Source organism: Lathyrus oleraceus, chromosome 2, assembly GCF_024323335.1.
Source record: "Lathyrus oleraceus cultivar Zhongwan6 chromosome 2, CAAS_Psat_ZW6_1.0, whole genome shotgun sequence".
NCBI lineage: Eukaryota > Viridiplantae > Streptophyta > Magnoliopsida > Fabales > Fabaceae > Lathyrus > Lathyrus oleraceus.
Genome location: NC_066580.1, coordinates 21,924,077 through 21,941,410, shown reverse-complemented (window position 1 = coordinate 21,941,410; position 17,334 = coordinate 21,924,077).

Here is a 17,334-nt window from a genome sequence, read left to right as displayed (position 1 = left end):
TGTAGGAACTCTTCTCCACAAATGACTGACTCTATGGACATGATTTTGGGTTTTTACTCAAAATGCATCAACACATGGTGTGAGCAAAGTGAATGACACAACTGAATAGCAGGGGATGGATTACACATCCTTTTTATCTGCCAATTGCCTCTTAAGAGGACTTAACCTGCTTGGCGTAAAGATAGACAAACAAGAACATGGCCTCTTAAGGAGGGCTTCAGACAGGTGCCTGCCAATAACAGCAAGTCTTCTAGACTACATGAAGATTAGGGATTATACCTAAGTGGTATGCCAACCATAAGCAAAAGCAAAGCAAAGTTCAAATGAACTTAAAGCAACTTAGGTACCTGTGTAAACAACTAAACCAATCAGTACAATACTCAGACAAACAGACAACAGTCAATAACAAACAGACAATCCCAATGTACAATACATAAGCCATGAGGCAAACTCAAGTGACTTATCATCAACCTACAAAACAGAAAATGTTAGCAATCAAAAGCAAATATCAACATTCAAATGATGAAGCCACATTAACCATGGAATTTGGATGCTTGAACCTGAAATTCAAAGCTCACATGTAAGTATAAACCACTAGGTCAAAGCCTAGAGTCAAAGGTGAAGAAAAAATTCAAAACAGGAGCTGAAATTAAACACAATGCAACTTCAAACACATATTAATATGTCCTAAAAAGGAACGCATCAAAATCATCAATCAAAGGCATTTCATGTGCAAAGTAAGTCAAAGACAATTTCAAAGCTCATATATGATCATCATGAATGAAAATTTCAAATCAAAACAGAAATGATTCAAATAATTCTGGAAAAATTCATGAGCATTCAACACATCTAACATGATCAACATACAAACAATCAGAAGCATCAAAGATCATTTGGCATGGAAATTAAATTGCACAAGTTGAACAATCAAATGTGTGACACAAATTGTCACACCATGTTAACATGTACACAAAACAGAAATGGAACATGGGAAAAATGTCAAACCAAGCTTAAAACATCCATCAATGTGTCAAGAATCATCATGTAAAATTTCGTGTCCATTGGATTAAAATCAAGCATTTCACAATAGAAAAAGCAAGGCAAGGTCACACAAGCACATATGATCAAAAAGTCTAACACCATTCAAAGTCCAGCTATGCACAACTTCAAAATTTAACTTCATAAGAAAACTAGACAAACAAAGGATCATGTAGCAAAAAACTAGGCATTTTTTGGAGCATTTTTCAATTTTATATGCATTTTTAAAGTTGACATAAAAAAATAAAATCAAAATGAACATGTAGCATGTAAAATGGAGGGAAAGGCATAAAATGTAAATGAATTTGAATAATGCTCTCGCCAGGAATCGATCCGTGTGAACATTCAAAAGAAGCACGCGCAACACCAAAACGACACCGTTTTGGCAAAAACCCTAGCGCACCTGCTAGCGACGGAAAGACCGTCACAAAAATGGACGCTACTATGAAGATCTTCATCTTCTTCATGAAGATGACGATGAACAGTGCATGAACTTCATGCAATTTTCCAGAATTTTCCAGAAATCAACAACAAGCACATCATTTCAAAGATCTTTCCATGGTGATTACAGATCAAGTAACAACTAAGCATAATTCAACATAACAAGAGAGAATCGAGCAAAAGAAAATTTGTGCACAAAACTTGAATCATCCATAACTCAGTCAATAATGCATCAATTCACACGTTTTTTAGCTCAGAATCATCAGCAAGCATGGATCTACAAGAATATGGCAATGAATTTCAAAATTAAGAGATTCGAAACTTGACCTCTTGAAGAGCAGAATCTTGGAAATGCACGATCCACAGCTTGTAATGATCCAAATCCAATCTACAATGCTTGAAATGATGTTTGATGAAGAAAAGGAAGCTTGAACACGTGTAGATCTAGCTCAAAACAGAATTTCCATCTTCAACTTCATGAACTCGATACACTTGGTTCTTGCACGAATTCACCAATTCAAAACTTGATCTGCACAAAATCAAAGCCAGAGAACCAGAATATGGAAAGAAATAGCAATGTTATTTGGAAAAAAATTGAATTATGAATGAGAGAAAATTTTGGAGGGAGAGAGAATTTGGATCTTGAAATGGTGAAAAATGATTAACCTCCCTAAAATTCTGTTAGATTTAGGTATTTATATGAAGTCCTAATCAACTTGCTAATCCATACTTAACTTGGTTAATGGAAATAAGGTGTTTTGCAAAAAACCAAAAATGCATGGTGCATGTAGTAAACCCACGTGAACAGTACCATTTCCTTGATCAAAGTCACTTAAAATCATCTTTTAAACACATTGGCAATGGTAGAAAGTTCCCATGATGCACCATTTTTTAATTTTGCAATTTCCCTCCAAAAAAGGCATGGAATAGCAAATGATCAAGTGATGAGATTTTATGTAATGTGATGCATGATTTGGAAATTATAGGTCAAGAGAAGAATATTGCAAGAAGAGCCACTCATTTTGGAGCTTTGGTTCAAAAGTTATGCTCATTTGAAGTTTCAAGCACCCTTAGCAATGATTTGATCATATCTCCTCACCCACACATCAGATGCTCATGATCTTGGACATTTTGGAAATGGGAGAGAAATATATACAACTTTCATGTTCAACAAAATTTCATTTGAAGCTTTCTTGATGATGTAAGATTGAGTTGAAGTTGGTCCAAAACCCTTCCATTTTTGGAAACTTCAAAATATGGGTCACTTTCCATTTTGGGAAATTTTTGCCTTGACTTCAAATTCTTCAATGTGAGTGTTTGAAATGTCAAATGAGACTTGTTTGAACATGAATGAAGTATTTCTAATCACTTCCCACCTCCAAATCCATAGTTGACTTTGCAGTTGACTTTCTGGGTCTTCAGATGACCTGAAAATGTTTTGATGAAATTTAAGCCTCTACCACTTGGGATTTTGCTTCACAATGACATCATAATTCATATGAACTCTTGTAAATGATCATGGGGTCCAAATCTCAAGAATAACCACCATCTATTGCTCAATGAATGCCTTTGATGTGCTTGACCTGCAATTGCTTCAGCTGCAAGACAAAGGTTATATGACATATTTTTGTACTTTTTTGGTTAGTATTTGAGAGAAAAGCAATGATATACAAATGCAAGCAATGCTTGATGGTTAAGAACCACTCTCAAGGAAGATCCCACCCACAGGGAAGGAAGCAAGGTGTCTAATGATCCTTGAGGCAATGCAATGTTATGATATGATGCCATGAGGGATCTTAGGGACAAAATTGGGGTCTTACAGGTTGGTATTTGTGAAAATTATTTGTGCAAACATGATTGGGGAGATGAGAAAGGAATATACAAATTATTTACAATTTTGTGTTTGAATGGATAAACCCATTGCCTACGTACCATCTTAAAAAGGTAGGATCAAAACCTCGTAGTTCGGGGTAAAAATCTCAAAATAAGTTGGTGAATTGATTGGTCAAAAGCCTTAAGGTCTTTTGTTATCAAAGGGAGAAAACTCAACCTAAAACCACAAATCCACCATGTGAAGAGAGCTTCAACATGCTAGTGAGGAGTTAACCCTATAATAAGCATGGAAGACTTATAGTCCATCACTAAGGATATAGGTGAGTATTATATCAACCTCTAGGATAACTCAAATCTAATAGCTTAATGTTTATGAAAAGCTTTAACACAAATTGTCATTGGAACCACAAAAAACAATTGAGTGAGTTGTATTTACAAATGAAAAGTATTCACAAAATAAGGTCAAAGTTGACTTAAGATTCAATTCAAAATTAGTGTTATGAAAAGAGTTTGAAAAATCAAAGGCATAGTGCCTAGGTTTCTAATTTTGAAAACAATGTTAATGTTTGCACAAAAGTTTGGCTTGGGTTAGAGTGGAGAGAAGAAGAGAAGGGCTAGATCCTAAACATGCAAAGATGAGGGAAGAGAAATAAAACCACTTGGAGTTCCCTTCTTGAGATCATAAGGATGATTCAAGTTGCTCCTTTCCTTTGGATTTATCAAGCAATAAGCAAATAACTCAAGCAATCAAGCAAATATTCAATCAAGCTCCTAGGAATCTTCCAATTGGCTTTTGTATCTCTTATCTTGGACGTCCATGACAATGGTTCTTCTGATTGGCTCAAGATTAGGATCCCTATCACACAAGAACACACAAATCAAAAAGTTCTACAATGCAAAAAGAATGGACAAAAGTGAGTTTAGAATTAGGGTCCTTTCAAGTTCATCTTCAAGATTAAGCATTTTAAAGGCATGAGGCCTAGTTGCTCTTTGATAATTTTAGCACTCTAAAGGCATGAGGCCTAGTTGCTCTTCAAACTCCATTAGCATAGGTAGGATCCTAAATCTAAGTCCTTTCTCCATTTGCATTGGGTTCACACAAACAAAACAAAACAAACACAGGGCAATGGTATATACACAATAATATGCTCAAGTGAGCAAAAGGCAAATTGCATTAACATAAACATGAGCTCAAGTGAGCAAAGGGTAAAGGCAAATGAATTAATGAGCAATAAATTAAATTGCATAAAAGTAAATTGCAACAATTAAATGCTTGAATTAAAAGTTAGTAATTAGTTGTTAATGTTAGTGTGCCATAAGGCAATTTAGCGCTATGTTAAGCAATCGTAAGTGGACTAATGTAGTAGTCACACCTATCTGAGGCCAGTCAATAAAACTATAGGTAACAAACACAAGTTAGAGACCATGACTAGTAAGCCAAGCTCCTATAACTTGCCATGTCAAAAGAAAAGAAGAATGATCTTGTATGGATTTAGGTTTTTTGCTTGACCAAGAAGCAACCTATCTCTAATGCAAAGCAATTCACTTGATCTTTGATCAAGATGAATTTTGATTTGAATCAAAGAAGGTCAAGCCCCTCATATGTCAAGGCTAACCACCAATCGTTAACTCATTGATCAAAAAGAAAAAAAGAAGAAGAAGAAGAAGAAATGGAATGTACATAATTGAAATGCAAATGACATAAGCAAAACACATTGACCAAATATGAATGGAATCAACATCAATCAATGGTAATCAGAAGTGAGATGAAGCTTAGAAGTCAAGAAACAATAAAAAATATTTTTGGTATTTTTTGGAATTAAAATAATACTTGAATTAAAATAAACAAATAAAGGTCAAACTTCAAATTCAATTCAAATCAACTTGGAAAAGTCCAATTTGGATCATCATAAGTTCAACATGGTCAAACAAGGTTTGACAAAAAATTTCATCATTTTTTGAAACCAGAAACTAATTTTAAACAATCAAAAATGAAGAAAAATAACATAATTAAATTAAAATCTCAAATAAATCTCAAATCAATTAAGAAATTGATGGGAATATTTTTCATAGATTCATCATCATTCAAAGATGTTAAGAAAAATATTTTTGGCATTTTTGAATATTGGAAAGTATTTTAAATGAATTAAAAATAACCAAAAAAGAGAAAATTCACAAAAAATATTAAATGGAATCATAAAAAATATTAAAAATCATTTTTAGAAACTAGAATTTAAAAGGGAAATATTGCAATTGGTCCCATATTTTTATGATTAAAAATGAAGAAGTTATGAATTTTTAAAATAAAATGGAATTAAAGAAAATAAAATGAAAATTCAGAAAATAGGAAAAACAAGGAGCGTCTGATCTTGTCTCATTAATTGACGTGGCGCATCAAATGGTTGATAAGCGCGCGCTCATGGTAGACCAAAGTCAGCAGCATCACACAAAGCATTAAAATAAGTCAAAACAAAACACGACCAAGATTAGATCCTAGGGTCCAGATCCAAGGGCTAGGAACTCGTCCACGTGGGAACGGTGGTGGAAACCACCGTCTTCTCCGGTGAGCTTCACAGTTCCGACCAAAAATTGTAGGTTTTCAAACCTTCATTAAAATGCACGATCTATATATCTTTGGAAAGCTGGGGTGATGTACATCACCTCTGTACCATTGGTTTTCACTCAAGATCTCTATAGAGAGAGAAATCTAAGGTAGAAATTTATGGTGTTCATACTGAACTTATTCAATTCATGAAATTAAAACCTCAAATCAATTGCCTCTCACATGAGGACTTCAGAGGTTCCAAGCAATGCAAGAAATGATCAATATCCAAGGAGTTTCGAATGAAAACAGTTTGAACAACAACCTTTGAAGTGCAGCTTTACAAGACTTGATCTACTCCAATTCTTTGATGCAGTGTGTTCTTGAGGTAGCAAGGAAGCAAGGTTTAGGAATTGAAGTTCAATGATCAACCAATGAAGTTGAAAATTGAACTTGAAAATTGAAAGAGAAACTCATAATTCCTTTTAATGGAGGTTGGGATTTCACTTGTGTCGTAGTTCAGGTGCCTTTAGGTTGGATTTTGAAGAGAATGCAACACTCTATTTATAGGCAAGGATGATGCAAGCAAGGAGAAAACTCATGTGCAGGTGAAGTTGGGTCCTCCATGCATGGGCCTGTACAGGCGCATGGGAGGCCCAAATGCAATGGCAAATGCAAGCTGAAGTCACATGGATCAGGTTTGGACGTGCAGATTTCACTGCAATGGAGTGTGCACAAAGATTCAACATGTTATGTGTATCGGGGTATTCGTTACCATTAGAGATATTGACTAAATCCAAGGTAAATCATACAAGTCGAGTCGCCACCGCACTTCTATTTATCCAAAGGAATGGTTAGAAAGCGAACAAAAACCTAAAAGTTTTATCGAATCAAAAACTAGTAAAAATGTCAGAGATCTGGGTAAGGGGGTTGGTTATGCAATGGGAAGGTGTTAGGCACCCAAAGCATCCTAGGTACTCCTAGGGATCCCTTTTCACATTTGTTGCAAAGGTTGTTGTTTTTTTTTTTGAAAATTTATTTGTGCAAACATGATTGAAGGGATGAGAAAAGCGTGTATGTTTATCTAATGTACTACTTACTAAAAGAAGGGTCAAAAGAAAATGACTCGCACGGACGTCGCATCCACTGGATACGTATCTCATCTGAATCTGAGAATCAGAGTCTTCATAGCTCGGCTACCTATGGGTTAAAAAGGAGTGTGCTCGCTAAGACATCGCGTCTTATGCCTACGTATCTCATCTGGGATGAAAATCAGAGCAAAACGTAGTTCGACGACCTATGGGGTAAGGGTTGTGTTTTGGGGTGAACGACGTTACTACGCAATCTACCGGATGCTCGACCTTTGGAGACTTACTCGCCTGTAGTAGAAGGAGATAACGTGTTCTTAGGAGAAGAAAAATCAATGAGTTTGGGGTTTTAGGGATGCTTATGCAAAAAGGCAGTCCTAGATGAAGGAACCGCGCTACCTTAAATGACATGCCACGAGAGGCTATCAGACCATACAAAACAAACATGCATAAAGTAAACACGCAAAAAACATTGCCTCCTATCGAGGTCTTCCAGCTAGGAAAGCAGTAAAATGCGGGAAAAGTGTAAAAGTACCACACGGATAAAGATCCGAAGCAACAATAATTAACGAAACAAGAAACTCAGAGATCCTTCCAAGTTAACACCATCAAAGAAAGTGAGTCAGTACGGGCAATCGGAATAAACCTCCGGGTGGTATCCCACAAATAAAGTGGAACACCAGGCAAGCCATCTCTGCAAGAGTATGTGAGCCCTCACAAAAACTCAACAAACAGGTTAGAAATAACAGGTAAATAATGCATGGATGCGGCGTAAAACATGTTACAATCAAACACGAAAACAGATCTGAAACCAAACCGAAAAACAAGCTACTGTCGCGATCGCCGCTGCATCGCCTAGCGAAAGCTTAGTGAAGCTTCGCTGCAGGCTCGCCTAGCGAAGGTGCTAGCGAGCGCCTGCGGGTTCTGGATTTCCCATTGATAACTGTACGATTTTGGGGACTCCAAACCCTATGGCATCCATCTCAGAAATTAAGTGATCAAAACATTCAAGGTATTGTTTACACATTTATGCATATCTAACCCCGTGGGCAAAAACTGAACGATACCTCACACATTTAGAGTATTCAAATTAAAAGCATAGAGTAATGGGGATAAGGGCAAACCTGATTGGAGAGACCGATAACACTTGAAAGGCACGTCTGGGTTGGCAAGGCAATGTCAGGGTTTGCGTGAGGCGGAGGCGGAAAAGTGTGTGAGTCCGAGTGAACCTTTCAGAGTTGCCTGGAGGTTGCTGCAGATTAGTTCATAAGTTTCCCTTCTCTTTTTCTCCAGGGTTTGTAATAGTCTCCAGCCTCTTTCTCTCTAATAATTTCCTGCCTCCTTTTCTTCTCAAATGAAGTTTGGTATTTATAACCTGATTTGGTGACTTGGTGGGCTCAGAATCAAGCCCAAAATTTTCTATTATTTTCTGAAATACGCGCGCTTCGCCTAGCGAAGGATCTGCTCGCCTAGCGAGCATGACAGCTCAGACCTTGTGATTGCTCAAGCTACAAAAAAGATGTTAGTGACACATTTTTGTGCTTTTGGTTAGTAAACAAAAGTAAGAGAAACAATGATATATAATTCAAGCATGCTTGGTGATCTCAAACCAATCACCAGGAGTCCCACCCAAAGGCAAAGGGAACCAAGATGCTAAAGATCCTTGAGGCAATGCAAATGCAATGTTATGATGCCATGAGGGATCTTAGGGTCAAAATTGGGGTCTTACAGATGCCCCTATTTAAGGTCATTCTAGCCGGAGAAGTGAAGGTTAAAATCTTCGTCTCGACGGGGTAGAATGGGCTTAAATAATAACAAAGAGACGAATTTTGGTCCCTAAGAGACCTCATGATGCAAATGTAGGTATGAAAAATGGTAGCACTCTGTGGAGATATGTGTCCACAAAAGCAAAGAAATCAGAAGCCACTGATAATCCATATGAGCAATTCACTCCACGGGACCAAGACCCTGGGGACTCTCCTGGGGATAGAAAAGGGATAAAAATGCGCGAGCAAGTCACGACTCAAAGCGTGGGGAACATAATTCCAAAGGGAAAAGATCCAATGGAAAGACTCGAGTTGACTCGAAGATGCATGTATTGGGGAATATGCCAATACAACAAAAAACTATCCACAACGGATACTTCGGATAAAATCCGGATGAAAACAATCCACTAAGGGAGTTCGCTGGGGATGTCCACAAGGACACTCCTGGGGAAGCAGCGGGACGAGGTATTACCGGTTACTGGGTAATAAGCTCAAGGAGACATGTGATCTGAACGCCAGGTATGAGGGTGAGAGATACAACATGCTCAGGAAGAGATGAATATCCAAGACCAGTATAAGGGTGAGAGATATCAAAACTTCAAAACGTCTGAGGAAAACCTAAAAGGTATACTTCAACTCAGGGATTCTGACTGCACAGGGGACAAAAAGTCATAATAGGGAGCAGAGAGGAAGGAACACCAGGGATGCCGGTTACTGGGCATATAATAGGTGACCAACCAAGGCGTGAATTTGGGAATATTCCCAAAACACTCATCATCCAAAAGAGGGCTAAAAGCAAACTCGATTACAGGATGGATATTCGACCTTACAAAGGGGATACGAATCTTACTCAACTGGGGAAGAACAAAAGGCTTCAGACCCGAGAGTGCATGAGATATACTATCTATTACCGTCAGAACGTAGATAATATACTCGCATGGACGATTATCCACAACCGGTTACTGGGTTAATAAAGGATAAATTGACCGAAAAGAAAAGGCATCGGGATACCGAAACTATGTATATAATGATGACCAATTCAGGGGAGAAACAATCGTTACCAACAACAACAAGGTAGACGAGAGATGACCCGCTGGGGATAAATTGCGTAATCAGGGTAATTATCCAAGCAGATGAGGGGATATCATCACCGAATATTGGATGAAGATAATTGTCACCAATTAAAGATGAGCAAAAATGGTTACTCTGCAAAAAGGGAAGAAATAGGGTTTACAACTACCGGTATGAGGGTAGAGAAACACAGACTCCGCCGGGGATAATAATTACTAATTATTGAGCAATTATTCATTTACCACGGGGAGACAGGAAAAGAGTCTCAAGAGACCGATCTAGGATCAAACTAGATAGGCACACCAAATCAAGACTTGTCCCGGTGAGGATATAACTCAATGGGGAAAACCATCCCAGTGTATGTGTTGGGAAGGAACAAAAACAATCAACATCCACGAGGATATAACCCGGTGGGGAATATGGAAGAAAGGATAGACGCTTTCTGCCTATGGAGCTGACTATATATGGAGAGATCAGACACACACGTCTGCTTGGGAAAGTATATCACCAAATAGCAGGAGATAGCAAACAACGATATATGGCAAAGAATGCAACATGAATATCTGAATGTTATAATTATGCATGTATGCGCGTGGTTTATGTATGATGTATGCTGACAGACAAACATATCTAACACAACCAGGTCCAGGAATCAACCACCCGGTACTACATCTCAAGAGAGAAAGCCAAGTTCACCGGGGAGTATCCAATCTGTTGGGGATCAGAGATACCAGGAAGCAAAGAACTCTGCAAGGGATAAATCATCAATCATTCCAGCTGGGGACGAGAGTTATCACAGACAAGGTCCACCACACCAACAACTCTACTGGGGAATCTATCCGAGGAGATAAAGGATTTATCAGGATCAACCACCAAATACCGCTCTTGCCCAAAGAGATCCAAGCTGCTGAGGAAGAAAGATTGCTACTTTACTGAAGGGAAGAGAGGTGACTCTCAACAAGCAATCCACTTGGTAGGATAAACCACAAGGGGTTCCGGAGGGAGGAGATACATTCATGCCAGGAATATGGACAAAAATCTTACCCTGTTGGGGATCGTACCACCCTTGGGAGAGCACTGAGGATCTCCTAAGTATCCTTTCGTCATTGTGAATGTTCACTTTGTTTAAAAACAAATTATAAAATATTTGATCGTTTAAAACAATGATATTTTCTTAATCAAAACATGCAAAACATTTGTTGAATAGAAACAGATAAGAGTGCCAATAATTGGATAAAAGGCTCAAATTTATTTGATAGAATGGTAGTCTGCGAATGGCAAGACTCCATAGATCTTTACAAATTTGAAATTGGTGATATATATTGGAAAAGGGCTACATTGAACATAATGACCATTTCTCCACCAATTCTGAATCCGATGTATTTGAAGCTTTGGCTGATAATGAGCAAGGATCTCTGACGGACGACAGTTGTAGAACAAAGTCTTGTCAGGATGCAGTTACTTGCCAAATCCCTAATTTTTGCCTAGATTGCCCCAGGATGAGGTACTCAATCTAGCGGGATACATATATCATTATTATATATTTTTTGTGTCTCTAACTTTTGCCTGGATCGCCCTTTCGGGTTTTCAATCCACCGAGACGCTCATTTTTGCCTAAGCCTCCCTTTCGGGTTTTCAACTTAGCGAGCTATTTAGTTTTTATTTTTTTAGGCGAAGTATTTCTTGACTGCATCTGAATTCACAGGACGAGTGAAATCCTCCCCATCCATAGTTGTAAGTATCAAAGCACCGCCTGAAAAGGCTCTCTTAACAACATACGGACCCTCATAGTTCGGAGTCCACTTGCCCCTGGAATCGGGCGCGAAAGACAAAACTTTCTTGAGCACAAGGTCACCTTCTCGGAACACACGAGGCTTGACATTCTTATCAAAAGCTTTCTTCATCCTCTGCTGATATAATTGACCGTGGCACATGGCAGTCAATCTCTTTTCTTCTATCAAGTTCAGCTGGTCATAACGACTCTGAACCCATTCAACATCAGTCAACTTGGCCTCCATCAAGACTCTCATTGATGGGATCTCCACCTCTACTGGGAGTACCGCCTCCATGCCATAAACAAGAGAGAAAGGGGTTGCCCCTGTTGAAGTGCGGACAGATGTACGATAGCCATGCAAAGCGAATGGCAACATCTCATGCCAATCTTTGTACGTAACAACCATCTTCTGGATAATTTTCTTGATATTCTTGTTAGCAGCTTCAACAACCCCATTCATCTTGGGTCTGTACGGAGAAGAATTATGATGTGCAATCTTGAATTCACTACACAGCTCTTTCATCATCTTGTTATTCAAGTTAGATCCATTATCAGTAATGATCTTATCTGGCACACCACATCGGCATATGAGTTGATTCTTGATAAACTTCACGACCACCTGCCTGGTCACATTTGCATACGACGCCGCTTCAACCCACTTGGTGAAGTAATCAATTGCTACGAGAATAAATCTGTGTCCATTGGACGCTTTCGGCTCTATCATGCCAATCATGTCAATTCCCCACATGGAGAAAGGCCATGGTGATGAAATCACATTCAAAAGTGTCTGGGGAATATGAATCTTATCCGCATAAATCTGACACTTGTGGCATTTCTTCATAAATTTGCAGCAGTCAGACTCCATTGTCAGCCAATAGTAGCCTGCTCTCAACATCTTTCTAGCCATGGCATGTCCGTTGGAATGAGTACCAAATGAACCTTCATGGACCTCAATCATCAACAGGTCTGCTTCGTGTCTATCCACGCATCTGAGCAGAACCATGTCAAAATTTCTTTTGTAAAGCACTTCGCCATTGAGGTAGAAACTGCCTGACAATCTCCTCAAAGTCTTCCTATCTTTTACAGATGCCCCAGGCGGGTAAATCTGGCTCTGAAGGAAACACTTGATATCATAATACCACGGCTTATCATTTTTTACTTCTTCTACTGCAAATACATGAGCTGGTCTGTCCAAGTGCATCACGGTGATATTGGGGACTTCATTCCACAATTTAACCACAATCATTGAAGCAAGCGTAGCAAGAGCATCTGCCATCCGATTCTCATCTCGAGAAATATGATGGAAGTCAACCTCAGTAAAGAACGTTGAAATCCTCCTTGCATAATCTCCATATGGAATGAGGCCAGGCTGATTCGTTTCCCATTCACCCTTAATCTGATTAACAATGAGGGCCGAATCACCATATACATCAAGATGCTTGATCCTTAGATCAATACATTCCTCCAATCCCATAATACAAGCCTCATACTCAGCCATATTATTCGTGCATTTGAAAGTTAGCCTTGCTGTAAAAGGAATATGCGCGCCCTGAGGAGTAATAATCACGGCCCCAATACCATTTCCATACTGATTTACAGCGCCATCAAACACCATACTCCATTTGGAACCAGGCTCTGGCCCTTCATCAAGTGTAGGCTCATCGCAATCTTTCACTTTCAAATACAGAATTTCCTCATCCGGGAAGTCATACTAAACTGACTGATAATCTTCAATAGGCTGATGTGCCAAATGGTCAGCCAAGATACTACCTTTAATAGCCTTTTGAACTCGATACTCAATATCATACTCAGATAACAACTTCTACCAACGGGCAATTCTCCCTGTTAAAGCAGGCTTCTCGAAGATGTACTTGATTGGATCCATTTTGGATATCAACCAAGTCGTATGATTTATCATATACTGGCGTAAGCGCTTAGCAGCCCAAGCCAAAGCACATCATGTCTTTTCAAGCATTGAGTATCGAGACTCACAATCAGGGAACTTCTTACTCAGGTAGTAAATAGCATACTCCTTCTTCCCTGATTCGTCTTGCTGACCAAGGACACAATCCATCGAGTCTTCAAGAACAGTCAGATACATGATCAAAGGTCTTCCCTCTACAGGCGGAGACAGAATCGGAGGCTCAGACAGATATTCTTTAATACTGTCGAAAGCTTTCTGGAAATCCTCAGTCCAATCATGGGACTGATCTTTCCGGAGGAGCTTGAATATAGGCGCACATGTGGCAGTCATGTGGGATATGAATCTGGAGATATAATTCAAGCGGCCAAGAAAACGTCGGCCTTGCTTCTCAGTTTTGGGCGCAGGCATCTCTTGTATTGCTTTGACCTTTGCAGGATCAACCTCAATACCTCTTTCACTAACAATGAAGCCCAATAACTTGCCAAAACGGACTCCAAATGTACACTTGTTGGGATTCAGACGAAGCTTATATTTCCTCAAACGCTGGAAAAGCTTCAACAAATGCTCTACATGTGCAACTTCCATTCTTGACTTAGCAATTATATCGTCAACATATACCTCAATCTCCTTGTGCATCATATCATGAAACAAGGTGGTCATAGCTCGTTGATACGTGGCTCCGGCGTTCTTCAAACCGAAGGGCATCACTCGATAACAGAATGTTCCCCAAGGTGTGATGAATGTTGTCTTCTCCATATCCTTGGGTGCCATTTTAATCTGATTATACCCGGAAAATCCATCCATAAACGAGAAGACTTTGAATTTAGCTATATTGTCTACCAACATATCAATATGTGGTAGAGGGAAATCATCTTTCGGACTAGCTTTATTCAAGTCTCTATAGTCCACACACATCCGGACTTTTCCATCTTTCTTAGGCACGGGCACAATATTGGCCACCCATTGAGGATATATAGAAGTCACTAGGAACCCCGCATCAATTTGCTTTTGAACTTCCTCTTTGATCTTCACTGCCATATCAGGATGAGTTCTTCTGAGCTTCTACTTTACAGGCATGCACTCAGGCTTTAGAGGTAGGAAATGTTGCACAATATCAGTATCTAGACCAGGCATGTCTTCATACGACCAAGCAAAGACGTCGACATATTCTCGTAGCAACTTAATCAACCCCTTCTTAATAGATTCTTTCAGAAGTGCCCCAATCTTTACCTCTCGCACACAATCTTCAGACCCCAAGTTGACTGTTTCCAGATTCTCAAGATGCGGCTGAATGATCTTCTCTTCATGCTCAAGTAGACGGGCGATCTCATCAGGAATCTCTTCAACATCATCTTCCTCTGCCTCAAATACAGGGAATTCAAAATTGGGAGATGGTGTTGGGTCATTATGTTCAATGGGTTTAGAAATCAACCTGCATAATGATTTTTGGATATGAAAAGCTTTAGAATTCAAACAAGGCAAATCATTATGCAGATGAGAAGGTTGATTTTATTTTATTTCTTTAGGGTTTTATGTGATCACCAATTTCATGCAAAAACAAAAAGGGAAAATAAATGGGAAAAACAAACATTTAACATGAATTTATTGAATGAAAATATCATTGTATTTATGTTGCCAACAATGTTATCACTCCTCCTTTTGGCATGGGAGAAGGGTTTTTAAACAAAGTGATCATTACGTTGACTTATGGACAATTGTTGGAATATCCACAGCGACCCAATTGTTGTAGACCCCACCAGGGATGATGAAGTTGCCAGAATCCTTTGTATCTTCTTCTAAAACGGCAGCAGCCTCCTCATCTAGACCAGTGTGGATGAAACCTCCACTCTTGAATAACCCTTGCTTGTTGAAAGTACCAGAAGAAAAACCTATGCCAGCCCGGGACTCGTTGTCTTCTAACTCAATCATTTTTCCTAAACCAGTGGTTGCACCATGCTCAATGGCCAGCTTTTCATCTTTGTAGGAAGCAAATGAAGGAGTTCTCTTCTCAATAGGCTCAGCAATAGATAAAGCTTGGAAAGGAGTTCCAACTTCAACCTCAGCATCTATATAAGAGAAGGAAGACAAATGGCTAACCAGGAGAGCCCTTTCTCCCCCTACCACCACCAGCTTCTTGTTTTTCACGAATTTCAATTTCTGGTGTAGGGTGGACGTCACGGCGCCTGCCTCGTGAATCCATGGTCTTGAAATATTGGCTCTAGTGTAGTACCGGTGAGTCAGCTTGTCTTCAAAATAAATGAAGGACACAGAGTTAGACCACAGGGCAAGGGACCGGAAACAGAACTTGCTTATGCATATGATGCATGCAATGCTTGTGCATATGATTTGTTTTTTATTTCAAAGGAACTTTAGAGTTTTATTTGCAAATTCTGGAAATATTAAGTATTTTATCACATATGGAAATATCTCATCAAATAATATCAGGGAAAAGAAGTGCAGCATCGTCAATCATATACAAGAGAAAAGGAAAATAATCGTCTTATGGATCCCTAGAAACAATCATCTAAAGCTCGGGACACAGGAAGATAAGATGCGCGAAGCCTCTTCACCTCCCTCTCGTAGGCTGCCTCCATATCGGCCTTCTCTTTGGCGAGTCGATTATACCTCCTCTTCCAGAACTTAGAAGACTGAGGAAGTAGAGAAGTCCATACATCATCAGGGTCATCAATAACCTGATGCTCAAGAAACTCAATCAACGCATCCTTCTCCTTAATCTGCTAAAGCAACTCTTCACGTTCACGGATCCAGGCACGTGAATGGTCTTCGTCTCTCAACTCCTCTGCTCCTTGATTAGGGAGGGTTGAAGGCCCAACCATAATCATAGGTGTAGGTCTCGGATACTCGTAAGGCATGAGATACTCAGACGCCCTCTTCCTAACCCAAACAGTGTAAGGCTCCAAAGCGATGCAATTCTTAGGACCCAACTCTTTCCTTCCTTTCCTATGAATCTTGCACCAAGTGCGAACCATCCTAGCTTTCAAGCCTTGGGGATCTTTACCATCCTGAAAGAATACACCCTCTAACAGAATGTTATTGGGTTTATCCTTTAAGGGGAACCCAAGCTACCGACGTGCCAAAACAGGATTGTAGTTAATCCCACCACATGTACCAAGAAGAGGTACATTGGAGAATTCGCCACAAGATTCAATACTCTGCACACCATCATACACATGGTTATACCAAGAGATATCATCATTAGTGAGAGACATAAGTCTCGTGGACCACCGTAGACATTCCTTGTTCTCCTTGAAACCGACCGTCTGAGGTAAGTGATAAATAAACCACTTATACAACATAAGCAAACAACACACAATGGCGCCACCACCCTTTGCATTCCTCATATGCAAAGAGAAGTAGGTATCGCCCAACAGAGTCGGAACGGGATTAAGAGTAGAGAAGATCCTAATAGCGTTCACATCCACAAACTTGTCGATGTTGGGGAATAAAACTAGCCCATAGATGAGAAGTACAAATATGGCCTCAAAGGCGTCCTCACTCACGGCCTTCCCATACATAGTAGCTTGAGCAATAAGGAACTCAGAAGGGAGACCTTGAATTCCACCTTTGGTAGTCATATGAGCACCAACCAACGATTCATCTATATGCAACATATCAGCTATCTCTTGAGAAGTAGGAACACTCTCTGAGCCACTGAACGGCAATTGGTCTAGAATAGATATACCCACAAGGTAGGCATACTCCTCAAGCATGGGCAAAAGCTGAAAATCCGGAAATGTGAAGCAACGGTACAAAGGATCGTAAAACTGCACCAATACACTCATCAATCCTTCATCCGACTGAGTAGTCAGAAGAGGAAGAAGCTTCCCAAAATGAGC